Source organism: Pezoporus occidentalis, unplaced genomic scaffold (assembly GCF_034315485.1).
Source record: "Pezoporus occidentalis ecotype Australia unplaced genomic scaffold, CSIRO_AGI_Poc_V1 ctg27, whole genome shotgun sequence".
Lineage (NCBI taxonomy): Eukaryota > Metazoa > Chordata > Aves > Psittaciformes > Psittacidae > Pezoporus > Pezoporus occidentalis.
The window spans coordinates 666459-679930 of record NW_026914611.1 but is presented as its reverse complement, the minus strand read 5'-3'; the positions used below and the strand labels follow the sequence as shown (position 1 = coordinate 679930).

The 13472-nt window shown below is 44.4% G+C and overlaps 1 long non-coding RNA gene across 1 annotated transcript; it reads right to left on the bottom strand.

Annotated features, from left to right (window-relative positions):
• Positions 1-565: 565 nt before the first annotated feature.
• On the bottom strand, positions 566-1733 carry LOC134166767 (uncharacterized). The gene is made up of 2 exons (XR_009965983.1): positions 1121-1733; positions 566-1067 (listed from the first exon to the last, which is right to left on the bottom strand). It is a non-coding gene; the product is annotated as an uncharacterized LOC134166767 (long non-coding RNA).
• Positions 1734-13472: the final 11739 nt, after the last annotated feature.

Here is a 13472-nt window from a genome sequence, read left to right as displayed (position 1 = left end):
CGGCTTCTCTAAATGCAGATTCCAACTCTAATCAGAGGCAACATACATTATACAAAGTGGAAAATCCACTGTAAATATTTTACTATCCATATAAAGAGTTGGTAATGTATAGGCATATTAATACAACCTGTGTTGTTTCCTTATTGTCCTTTTATAATTTCAGAAAATAGTTCAGTGGTTTAACTTCAAAAAAATGGAAATAATGATTAAGGTTTAAGTGTTAAGTTTACAACTTGTCATTCTTCTGTATAATTTCTGTAAGCAAAATAGAACTCTTTTCTGGATTGTGCCTTGTTTTAATGTTTCTGATTACACGACAGTTTTGGTAGCAGCAATTGCATTCTGCCAAAATTCCTACTTCAACAAGAGATCCAGAAGCAGGCCTGCTTAATAAATGAGCTTAGTCGAGAAGTTGCTTGTAATGGTGGGTGCTTCTCATCACCCAAGAAGGTAATTACACTGTATTTTGGAAATACTGAAAAAATTTCTATTTCACATGCAGCTTTGTGGCATATCAAAGCCAGATTCCAGTTCTGGTGAAATCTGAAGACCTTTATTTTGCATCTCTCATCCCTTTTACAGACCTCTAAGTGCTAAGCAGTAACTTTCCACTCTCTTGCTTCCTTATCATCTTCATTTAGCAAAACTACTAAGGGTTACAAACATTCACACTGTTTGGTCTGTCTTTGAGATGCACATCCTCCTTTATCTTACAAACTGCCTGCTGTTTTGCTAACCGATCTTTACCCTTCATTGCTCTCTTTACATTTTCCAAAGCTTAGGCCCCAGCAGGGCATTAACAACTGGTGTTTTCATCACCTTTCCCAGGGCTTAAGCCCCACCAGGGCAATAGCACCTGGTGTTTTCTTTACCCTTCCCAGGGAGTAAACCAGACCAGGGCAATAACGCCTGAATCCATTTCATTAACTATTTATATCCTGTCACCCACATCTCCCACTTTTTGTTTTACTAAAAGGCAGCTTTTATAGATTTATGATTGACTTTTGCCAAAGTTCCTATATTCTCCATTAACTATAGTAGCAAACAAGGCACACAGATTAGAATACCTATAAAGACTGACAAAATGATTAATCCAAACAAGGTACACAGATTAGGATACCTAAAAAGACTAACAAAATTATTACGATAAAGTAAAGTCGTCCTGTAATGTTCAAGCCAGAAAACACTTTGTTCAACCAATTCAGTCCCTCATCTTCCTGAAGGTGTGCTCTCCTTGTTATTAAGTCCGGAATGCTATTATGGATGATCTGATAAATTCGTGCAGCACATACCATCAAAATCTTCACACCCATGGTCTTGAGCTAACAATAAAAATCAACAGCCATTCTGTTCTGTAGTGAGGCATGCCTCATACAATCAATGTCTGAAAGCAACTCTATTGTCTGGTGGTACCCTTTACCTGCTTAAATGTTCCCAGTCTATTACTAGTGGCAAGAAAGTCCAGTTGTGACACACTCCCACGTGGGTATGCTCTCTGTTGACTGTTTCTCCAAAAGGAGACTGGTTAATTTTGTACAGTTCCCACAGGTTAACTTCAAACCAGCGATGAATTGGCATCTACCTTCATTGGCAGCCGTCACATGTATAAACAGATGGGTACATCACACGAGGATCCATCAGGATCCTTGTTCTTTGGAGACGCAAGCATAGCCTCTTCCCCAAGTTATTAACCCAAAAGGACCTTCCCAGTTATGATTTTCCAAAGACTTTACCATTACTGTTAGCTTAAGAACTGACACATAACCACTGATATGGTTATATGAGGTGCTTTATTGCAGCGCTGGGAAACCAGGGGCACGTGCCCAAATCTGGCTTCAACCCCGTCACATCGCGCTCGCAATTTATACACTAAAAATGTTGTCACTAATACATATTCAACACAGGTTACATCATTGACTAATACATATGCATCAAAGATTGCCACATCAGTCTATTACCACATCAGCCTCTTTTGCGCTTGCGCAGCCCCCCTCTGGTTGTCGTCCTGATGAAGTAAGGAGTCTTCCTCAGCTTGTCCTGTTCACCTTTCTGTTCCTTGGACATGTCCCAGTCATTATGTGGATGCCAGCATTCTCTTATTTTCACTTGACTGCTCCTGGTACTTTCGTGAGTTCTGCTTCGGTAGAGTTTCACAATACTCCCCTAAATCCACCCATACACACTTCCCCATATATGGCTATGTTAATTGCTTATCATTATAGCTACCATTGTAATATTTAGTTATAAAGTAACTAAGATACACAATAGTAGAATTTCAACTTGTTCTTAATACAAAAGAAACCCTCTACTGATTAACAGATTTTCAAATATATTTATCTTTTCTCTTTGTACTATTGTTTCAGCACACAATTTCACCTATTACTAACATTTCCCCCCTTTGAAAATACTTCATTTCAGCAAGTATTTTCATCCTTAATTTTAAGTTTCTGTCTCCCGATAGGTAGGCAGGGGTGTTGGATACTTTGGATATTCTCTTGTCACTGCTCCTATTATTTGATGAGTCCATGCGCTGCTCCAGGCTATCTCCTTTCGGACACAAAGATACATCAGATATAGTATTATAAATACAATCAGTATCCCAATTACAGTTTGCACGAGGGAACAGATCCATCCTGTAAGGTGAAGGCCCAAACTATCGAAGAGTGCTCCAATCCAACTTTGTTCAATATACTCCTTCTCTTTTTCTGCTTCCTGTTCTCTTTTGGTCAGTTGGGAAATATCGCATTCTATATTTGCAGTTACGTTAGGAATATGAATACAACAATGATCTATTCTGTCTTTCAAATATTCACAAACACCATGTTCTTTAATCAATAACATATCCAATACCATTCTGTTCTGCAAGGTCATTTTTGTTGTTGCTTGTAGCTGTAAATTCAAATCTCTCAATCCTTTCTTTGTTATCCTGGCTAGTCTTTCTGTTTGACCGATCAGATTATAAATCATTTCTCTGTTTCGGTAGGTTGCAACCTGGGCGAATAGGGATTCTAAAGCCCATCCTACTTTGACTCCCGTGGAGGGTTCTTGCCAAGTATCTTCATCATCATCTATATCCCCTTTTGTTTGAATTTTTTGTAGGGTTTCTAGCTTACTTTTAAATGGTGATTTTTTCCAAATTGGACAGAGTGTGGGTAATCCTAAAGTAATTTCTTTAATTGGACCTTCCATAGGTAAGTGGGTAGTCCAGGTCCCATCACTGATTGACCAAACAAAATGTCCCATACTGTGTACTGTTGAGTATTTACAGCCTACAGCCTTGTCTGGAGCATTAATTGCTCTTCCTCCTATTTTTAGTCCTCGACATGCACACCCAGCCATCAAGACAACTTTAACTGGAAGTATTGCAATCTTCTCAGGGTCGGTGTCACAATCCAGAATTCTTGTACAATTCCACCAGGGAACATTTTTAACAGTTTCCCGACTAACTCCGTTCATTGATAGTAAATTATTTATGTCCCCTGTTGTATTTTGTTTCCCCGTCCATCTAAGACACCAGGGTGTATCTTCACCATATTGAAATTTTTGCAGGATACTCATTGACCAGATCGTATCCCAACTTTGTTTTGAGTCATTTACCTTTTGGCATTCCCACATCTTTTCCTTCACTTGTCTATTCACTTTGGTTTTTTTATCATAAATACATCTCCCAACTCCTCCTTCATAAGAGGTAAACTGAGAGTTTAGTTTCTTTTCACATAATGACTTTGTTATGGAAGTCACCAGAATACCTTCCTTATGATATTCTGTCGCCGTTATGTTCTTTGTCATTTCCTTCTCCTGACATGTAATTGTTTTATTTATTTCTGGAAGTGAGAATGTTATTATTCCCCATTCAACTGGTTCTCCGGCTGTTTTTGGTATTGGTAAATTTGCCGTTATTTTACTTGTATTTTGCATTCTTGCGAAATCTGTGATTAGGCCTATCATTAAGTTTTCTTCAGGATCTTGGCGGGATATCTGGACTATTTGTGTTGGATCCACTGATCTTTTCATTCTTTTTCCTGTAACTTCAATTTCATTGTAGTCAATTGCAGATTCATAATTTGCTTTTACTCCATAGTTTTCTGCATAGTTGACGATTAATGTTTTTTCTGCATAATCTACACTTTTATTTGTTTTTATAATGCATCTATATTTGCCCTGGTCCTCAAAAGTTAAGTTTTATAATTTTAATTCTACTTCCCCTGTATTTTGGTTCTGTCCTTTGAGTCTATTTTTAATTTTACCTTTCAACTTCCATTTACCCTGTAGTTGAGTCTTATGTTTCTTACTGTCAAAGATAAGGTCTGGATATTGGAGAGGATTATTTACCTTTTCCCAAATTACCCTTATTGGCATTGATCCTACCGGAATGGTGTCTGTGAACTTGTAGGTCAGAATGGCAGCATGTCCTATGAGCCATGTGAAAATATCTTTCTCTTGAGGAATTTCTATAGAGGGGACAACCATCAACTGTGTTAATGACCAGACAACAATTAAAATTTGGTAAATGAACTCAGATATCTTATTTACATTTCAGTTTCAACTTTGTAGGGCCTAGTACCTGCGTTTCCCAAACCTTGGGAACTTTTTCACTCGTGTATAATGTATCCAAGAATTTATTCTTTCTACCTTTACTGCAGTAAATGTTGTTAACAGCACTTGGTAAGGTCCGTCCCACTGTTCTTTTAATGGTTCTTCGTTCCAGTTTCAGATGTATACTTGATCTCCCAGTTGAATATCATGCACTAGATTCTCTAGAGACAATGGTCTGTTCCATACCAGAGTACTTCTCAATCTGGTTAATGTTTTGCCTAGAGACAACACATAATTATAAACATTCTGATCTCCTTTAATGTGGGTATTAGGATTAGGTTCTGGTGCCTCATATAGTTTTCCATAGAGGATCTCACAGGGGCTCTCTGTCATTCCACTTCTGGGTTTTATCCTGATTTGCAATAAAGCTATAAATAGTGCTTGTGGCCATCTTATTTTGGCCTCCTGACATATTTTACTAATCTGTCTTTTTATCGTTTGGTTCATCCTTTCTACTTGCCCACTAGACTGGGGTCTCCAAGGGGTATGTAAATTCCATGATATTCCCAACAATTTACTTACTTCCTGTACTATTGTTGCAACAAAGTGTGGACCTCTGTCTGATGATATTCCTAAAGGAACTCCAAACCGTGCAATGATTTCTTTGAGTAACCATTTTACTGTCTCCTTTGCTTTATTGATGCAACAAGGAAGGGCTTCTGGCCATACAGAAAAGGTGTCAAACCCTACCAACAGATATCTGTACCCTTGTACCTTTGGTAATTCCACAAAGTCAACCTGCCAATAATCTCCTGGCTCTGCCCCTATCCTGATCCTTCCCATTTCCATCTTTTTTACCACTGGATTATTTTTCAAACAAATTTCACATTTTGATCCTACTGATTTTGACATAGTTAACATCTGTGTGGAAATTATTCTTCATCTTAAATAAGTTACCAGTGCTTCTGCACCCTAATGGCATTTCTGATGTTCAGTTTGAAGAATTTTTCGCATTATTGCTGGTGGCACTATTATTTGTCCAGTTACTGTCGTATACCACCCTTCAGAATTCTTTGAGCCTTTAAAAGTCCTGCCAACTTTTCATCTTCTTTCGAGTATTTTGGGTGTTCTGAAAGATATCTATGGAGTGGGCTTACCTTAAGATGTATCAAGGCCATCATATTCCATACCTGCCGAGCTATTTGCTGAGCTGTCCAATCGGCCAGTGTATTTCCTTCAGATATCTTTGAAGTTTGTCCTTGGTGTGCTTTGCAATACGTAATAGCCACCTGTTTAGGCTTTTGCACAGCAGTTATTAATTCCAAAATTTCCTTTTGATATTTGTTGTGGTTTAAACCCAGTCAGGTAACTTGTTCACTCACTCCCAGTGAGTGGTGCCAAGCTGACAGCAATCGAGGTCCGTGTCCCCCCCCCACCGGGGTTCTCCCCCACTCCCAGAGGAACGGGGAGGGGGATCGAAAAAAAAAAAAAAAAGTGCGACTCCCACAGGTTGAGACAAGAACAGTCCAGCAACCAATGTACACAAATCACCACCGCTACTATCAACTACAACAATGATAAGGGAAAATAACAAGGAAAGAGAATACGATACCACCGGCCAAGAAACGAGTCCCACCTGGAAGCCCGTGTCCTTCCGGGTAACTCCCAGTCACCCCCCACCCCGGGCATGACGTGCTGTGGTATGGAATACCTCCCTGGCTAGCCCGGGTCAGGCGCCCCGTCTCTGCTTCCTCCCGGCTTCCCCTCCTCCCTGGCAGAGCATGAGCCTCACAAAGTCCTTGGTCAGGGTAAACATCACTTAGCAACAACCGGAAATATCGACTTCACCAACATTGTTCTCAGGCTGGAAGTCAAAACACAGCACTGCACCAGCTACCACAAAGGAAAAACATGACTGCTACTGCTGAACCCAGGACATTATCCACCCCTTATTCCATACCATTCACGTCGTGCTCAGATCCCACATTTTCAATACACCATCGCTCTCCCATATATATACATCCATATACATACAGACCAAGAGGAAAAAATCATTTTCAGAGTGCATGGACCAATCCCTATAATACTGCCGAGTCCATTCGGTCCATGATTTTCAAAGTTCATTCTCTGTTGGGATGATGGCTGGAGGGAAGTCAGGGCCAGTCGCTGGTGACCTGGAGACATCTAGTTGATGGACTATAAAAGCATTACACAGCAGGCAACAGCATACAATTGAGTTCACTGGCTGTTTTCCCCTAAAATCAAATCCCCTTGAGGTATACATTGGACTTCCCCATCTTCCCGCATTACCCACCAAGTATATCCAGGTCCCTGAGCAAAAGCAATCCCACGAGTGGGTTTGCCTTTACCTGAAGCAGGAATTACCCAGACTGTCTTCCCCAGCAAATTCTTCATATGCACCACGGGAACTTTGTCCCCCTCTACAATATGTAAAAGCACTGACTGGGCTGGGCCAGCCCTGTTGGCAGATCCTCTGGTGTTGACCAACCAGGTGGCTTTTGGTAAGTGTGTATCCCAATGCTTGAAAGTTCCCCCACCCATTGCTCTCAGTGTAGTTTTTAACAGCCCATTGTACCGCTCGATTTTCCCAGAGGCTGGTGCATGGTAGGGGATGTGATATACCCACTCAATGCCATGCTCTTTGGCCCAAATATCTATAAGGTTATTCCGGAAATGAGTCCCATTGTCTGACTCAATTCTCTCTGGGGTGCCGTGTCGCCACAAAATCTGTTTCTCAAGGCCCAGGATAGTGTTCTGGGCAGTGGCATGGGGCACAGCGTATGTTTCCAGCCACCCGGTGGTTGCTTCCGCCATGGTAAGCACATGGCGCTTGCCTTGGCGGGTTGGTGGCAGTGTGATATAGTCAATCTGCCAGGCCTCCCCATATTTATACTTCAACCATCTTCCTCCATACCAAAGAGGCTTTAACCGCTTGGCTTGTTTAATTGCAGCACATGTTTCACACTCATGAATAACCTGGGCAATAGTGTCCATTGTTAAGTCCACCCCTCGATCACGGGCCCATCTATATGTTGCATCTCTGCCCTGATGGCCTGAAGTGTCATGGGCCCATCGGGCCAAAAATAATTCACCTTTATGTTGCCAATCTAAGCCCATCTGAGCCACTTCAATCTTAGCCGCTTTATCCACTTGTTGGTTGTTCTGGTGTTCCTCAGTGGCCCGACTCTTGGGTACATGGGCATCTACATGACGTACCTTCACCACCAGGTTCTGCACCCTGGCAGCAATATCTTTCCACAGTGCAGCAGCCCAGATGGGTTTACCTCTGCGTTGCCAGTTGCTCTGCTTCCATTGCTTCAACCACCCCCACAGGGCATTTGCCACCATCCATGAGTCAGTATAGAGATAAAGTACTGGCCACTTTTCTCATTCAGCAATGTCCAGGGCCAGCTGGATGGCTTTCACCTCGGCAAACTGACTCGATTCACCCTCTCCGCCAGCAGTTTCTGCAACTTGTCGTCCAGGACTCCATACAGCTGCCTTCCATCTCCGATGCTTTCCCACAATACGGCAAGAGCCATCAGTAAACCAGGCATACTGCTTTTCACTTTTTGACAGTTTATTATATGGTGGGGCCTCTTCAGCGCGCACCTCCTCCTCCTTTGGTGACATTCCAAAATCTTTGCCCTCTGGCCAGTCCATGATGACTTCTAGAATGCCTGGACAACTGAGATTTCCTATTCGAGTTCGTTGTGTAATTAGTGCAGCCCATTTACTCCATGTAGCATCAGCTGCATGATGTGTAGAGGAGACCCTGCCTTTGAACATCCAGCCCAGCTCAAGCAACCGGGGTGCCAGGAGGAGCTGTGCTTCAGTGCCAATGACTTCCGAAGCAGCTCGAATCCCTTCATAGGCTGCCAGTATCTCTTTCTCAGTTGGGGTATAGCTGGCCTCAGATCCTTTGTATCCCCGACTCCAAAAGCCGAGGGGTCGACCTCGAGTCTCCCCTGGAGCTTTCTGCCAGAGGCTCCAGGTAGGACCGTTCTCCCCAGCTGCAGTGTACAGTACATTTTTTACATCTGGTCCGGTCCGGACTGGTCCAAGGGCTACTGCATGAACTATCTCGCGTTTAATTTGCTCAAAGGCTTGTTGCTGCTCAGGGCCCCATTTAAAATCATTCTTCTTCCGGGTCACATGATAGAGAGGGCTTACAATCGAACTGTAATTCGGGATGTGCATTCTCCAGAACCCCACTGCACCCAAGAAAGCTTGCGTTTCTTTCTTATTAGTTGGTGGAGACATTGCTGTTATCTTGTTGATCACATCTGTGGGGATCTGCCTACGTCCATCTTGCCATTTTATTCCCAAAAATTGAATCTCCTGTGCAGGTCCCTTGACCTTACTCCGTTTTATGGCAAAACCGGCTTTCAGCAGGATTTGGATTATTTTCCTCCCTTTCTCAAAGACTTTTTCCACTGTATCGCCCCACACAATAATGTCATCAATGTATTGCAGGTGTTCTGGAGCTTGCCCCTGTTCCAGTGCAGTCTGGATCAGTCCGTGGCGAATGGTAGGGCTGTGTTTCCACCCCTGGGGCAGTCGGTTCCAAGTGAACTGGACACCCCTCCAAGTAAAAGCAAACTGTGGCCTGCACTCTGCTGCCAAAGGGATTGAGAAAAATGCATTGGCAATATCAATCGTGGCATACCACTTGGCTGCCTTTGACTCTAGTTCATACTGAAGTTCTAGCATGTCCGGTACGGCAGCACTCAATGGTGGTGTGACTTCATTCAGGCCACGATTGTCTACTGTTAGTCTCCATTCTCCATTAGACTTTCGCACTGGCCATATGGGGCTATTAAAGGGTGAGTGGGTCCTGCTGATCACCCCCTGACTCTCCAGTCTACGGATCAGCTGATGGATGGGAATCAGGGAGTCTCGGTTGGTGCGATATTGCCGCCGGTGCACTGTTGTGGTCGCAATTGGCACTTGTTGTTCTTCAACTTTCAGCAACCCCACAGCAGAGAGATCTTCTGAGAGACCAGGCAAGGTGGACAGCTGCTCAATTTCCTCAGTCTCCAAAGCAGCAATACCAAAAGCCCACCGGTACCCTTTTGGGTCTTTGAAGTACCCTCTCTTGAGGTAGTCTATGCCGAGGATGCATGGAGCCTCTGGACCAGTCACAATAGGGTGCTTTTGCCGCTCCCTCCCAGTCAGGCTGATTTCAGCCTCCAGCACAGTCAACTCTTGGGATCCTCCTGTTACTCCAGAAATATAGATGGGTTCCACCCCTTGACAGCTTGATGGCATCAGGGTACACTGTGCACCGGTATCTACTAGAGCCTTATACTTCTGTGGGACTGATGTGCCAGGCCATCTGATCCACACAGTCCAGTAAATCCGATTGTCCCCTACCTCCACCTGGCTGGAGGCAGGGCCCCTCTAATGGTCGTCACAGTGTTGGACACTTAAGTCGTGGTGAAAGGGATTATTCTTCGTTATGACAGGAGCTGGAGTAAAATCAGCTCTTCCATTCCATCTGGGAAACTGCTCACCAGAGACTGAAGCCGTAGCTCTCATGGGACAATCAGTCTTGGCCCTTGCTCCCCTCTTCAGTTCACTCACCCGTTCCTCCAAAGCTGAAGTAGGTTTTCCATCCCACTTTGTCATGTCTTCTCCGTGATCCAGCAGGTAAAACCATAGGGTACCCCGTGGCGTATACCTCCTGTATCTCCTCTCTTGAACAATAGGACGCCTTTTGTTAATAGCTGAGACGTGTGTTGGTACACTTGAGGAGCTGGATAAATCAGATAGATCGTCCCTCAATTGTTCGAGGTCCTGGGACAGTTTTTTCACAGCTGAGATGATGGAAGGGGTGAGGTTGTCTTCAAACTCTCAGAGTTTATGAACCATTTCATCCACTGTTAGTGGTACTATGTCATTCCAGGTTACTGTTGCCAATGAATGGGCATATGAGGACGGTGCATTCCGTGTAAGTTTTCGCCACATGGGTCGTGTACATTCAACTTCATCTGGATCTATAGGTGTATCCCCGTTATTCGGCTTGATGTGATAGAGCATCTCTACGATGGCCGATTCCCTCAGAGACTGGATGCCTTTGTCTATAGTAGTCCACTTGGCCGAACGACTCGTAACATCGTCCTTGTACGGAAACCTTTCTTTCACAGCTGCCAAGAGCCTCCTCCAAAGGCTGAGGGACTTTTTCTCTCTTGCAATTGCTTTGTCAATTCCCCCTTCTCTAGCAAGTGATCCCAGCTGCTTGGCTTCTGTACCTTCTAGTTCGTGACCATCAGCCCCATTGTCCCAGCATCGGAGTAACCAGGTGATGATGTGCTCCCCTGGTTGACGGGTAAAATCTTTTCACATATTCCGCAGCTCGGTTGAGGTCCGAGGTCGAGAAGTCACCTCTTCTTCTTCTTCTTCGTCATGTGATGATGACTCCTGATCAGATTCTGGACCGGGTGGTGAATTCATTGGTTCTTCATCTCGCTTCACCCTTTTTGCCTCCTTTTTACTTGTTCTCTTGCGTACAGGGGCAACCGATATTGGTACAAAGTGGTCCTCTGGTTTGGCTGCAATGATTATCACTGGGAGTGGTGTAGCTGCTGTGCTTGGAGCTGGGGTAACCACGCTGTCTGTTGCAGTTGAAGTTTGAGCAGCTGCTGTACTTGCCACTGGGGTAGCTGCTCTGTTTATTGAGGCCAAAGTTTGAGTAGCGACTGTATTTGTTGCTGGGGGTGGTGCAGCTGCTGTGCTTGGAGCTGGGGTAACCGCGCTGTCTGTTGCAGTTGAAGTTTGAACAGCTGCTGTACTTACCGCTGGGGTAGCTGTGCAGTTCATTGCAGCCAAAGTTTGAGTAGCGACTGTACTTGTTGCTGGGGGTGGTGTAGCTGCTGTGCTTGGAGCTGGGGTAACTGCGCTGTCTGTTGCAGTTGAAGTTTGAGCAGCTGCTGTACTTGACGCTGGGGTAGCTGTGCTGTTCATTGCAGCCAAAGTTTGAGTGGCGACTGCTGCTTTGCCCTCAGATCCGCCGACATTCTTTTCCTTTTGAAGGTGCTGGATAGTGTTGAACAAGGCCCTATAAGCATAGGCCAAGCCCCAGCACGTTGCCGTGATTTGTCCATCTCTGGTATGGCCAGAATGACCACACACCTCATTTAAGTGCTTTACTAATTCTTCTGGATTTTGTAGTTGTTTGGTAGTGAAATTCCAAAGTACTGGAGGGGCCCACTGACCTAGATACTTGCCCATACTGTCCCACACACCCTGCCACTCATGGCTGTCCAGCCTCAGGAAAAATCTCTCGGTCCTCCTACATCGTCGTTTGACCCCAGACAAGACCCAAACCTGACTCTGCTTAACTCCTGAAATCAGTAGTGGGTAAAACACACTCTGTATGCATGTTAGCATGGTGATTCCCATCACCATCAGCAAACAAGTCTCAACAGCATTAAAATGCCATTCAAAAAATTCAAAATTCTCAAATGTAAATGGTCTGGGGGGACGACTGGGAGGGTAAAAGAATGTCTCCTTCCCAGGTTGAGCACCTGAGAAGGAGAAAAAAGATGTGTAATTGCTAAGCACCTCCATCATATACCTCCCAAAGTATAAAGGTGGTGACCACACTGGGAACATAAGCCAAATCAGTTTCATGATCAATGATTCTATTGTATTACAAGTCATTACCATAAAGTACAATGGGACAAAAACCTTAGCCCAAGCCCCACACTTGAAAAACACTAATACAGCAAATACCGGATGGACGTAAGATACTATATACTGAAACTGTGAGATCAAGAGGAACAACCTTGAGAGCCAATAAATCAGCATTGTGACGAGTGACTATCAATCCAGTCAGATCTGTTCTTATCTCAACCCCTCGTGCCCCACGTTGGGCGCCAAAAAGAACTGTTGTGGTTTAAACCCAGTCAGGTAACTTGTTCACTCACTCCCAGTGAGTGGTGCCAAGCTGACAGCAATCGAGGTCCGTGTCCCCCCCCCACCGGGGTTCTCCCCCACTCCCAGAGGAACGGGGAGGGGGATCGAAAAAAAAAAAAAAAAGTGCGACTCCCACAGGTTGAGACAAGAACAGTCCAGCAACCAATGTACACAAATCACCACCGCTACTATCAACTACAACAATGATAAGGGAAAATAACAAGGGAAGAGAATACGATACCACCGGCCAAGAGAACGAGTTCCACCCGGAAGCCCGCGTCCTTCCGGGTAACTCCCAGTCACCCCTCACCCCAGCCATGACGTGCTGTGGTATGGAATACCTCCCTGGCTAGCCCGGGTCAGGCGCCCCGTCTCTGCTTCCTCCCGGCTTCCCCTCCTCCCTGGCAGAGCATGAGCCTCACAAAGTCCTTGGTCAGGGTAAACATCACTTAGCAACAACTGAAAATATCGACTTCACCAACACTGTTCTCAGGCTGGAAGTCAAAACACAGCACTGCACCAGGTACCACAAAGGAAAAACATGACTGCTACTGCTGAACCCAGGACAATATTTTATATTAGTTCCTTGTGAAGACAACAGTCCTCGTTCCTTCCATAATGCTCCGTGTATGTGTACTACACCGAATGCATATTTTGAATCAGTCCACACATTTACCCTTTTGTCATCACTCAGTTCTAATGCTCTTATGGGAGCACTCAGTTCCGCCCGTTGAGCTGATGTTCCAGGAGGCAATGCTTTTGCTTCAATTACCTGCTGTGACGTTGTCACAGCATAACCTGCATACCGTGTCCCATTCCCCACAAAACTGCTTCCATCTGTGAAAAGTTCCCAGTCTGGTTGCTCAAGAGGTACATCTTTCAAGTCTGTCCTGGTTGCATATGTATGTTCGATAACCTCTATACAGTTATGTTCAAGGGTTCCTTCTTCTAGATCAGTTCCTAGAAAAGCTGGATTCAACAAGTTAGTGGTTTTC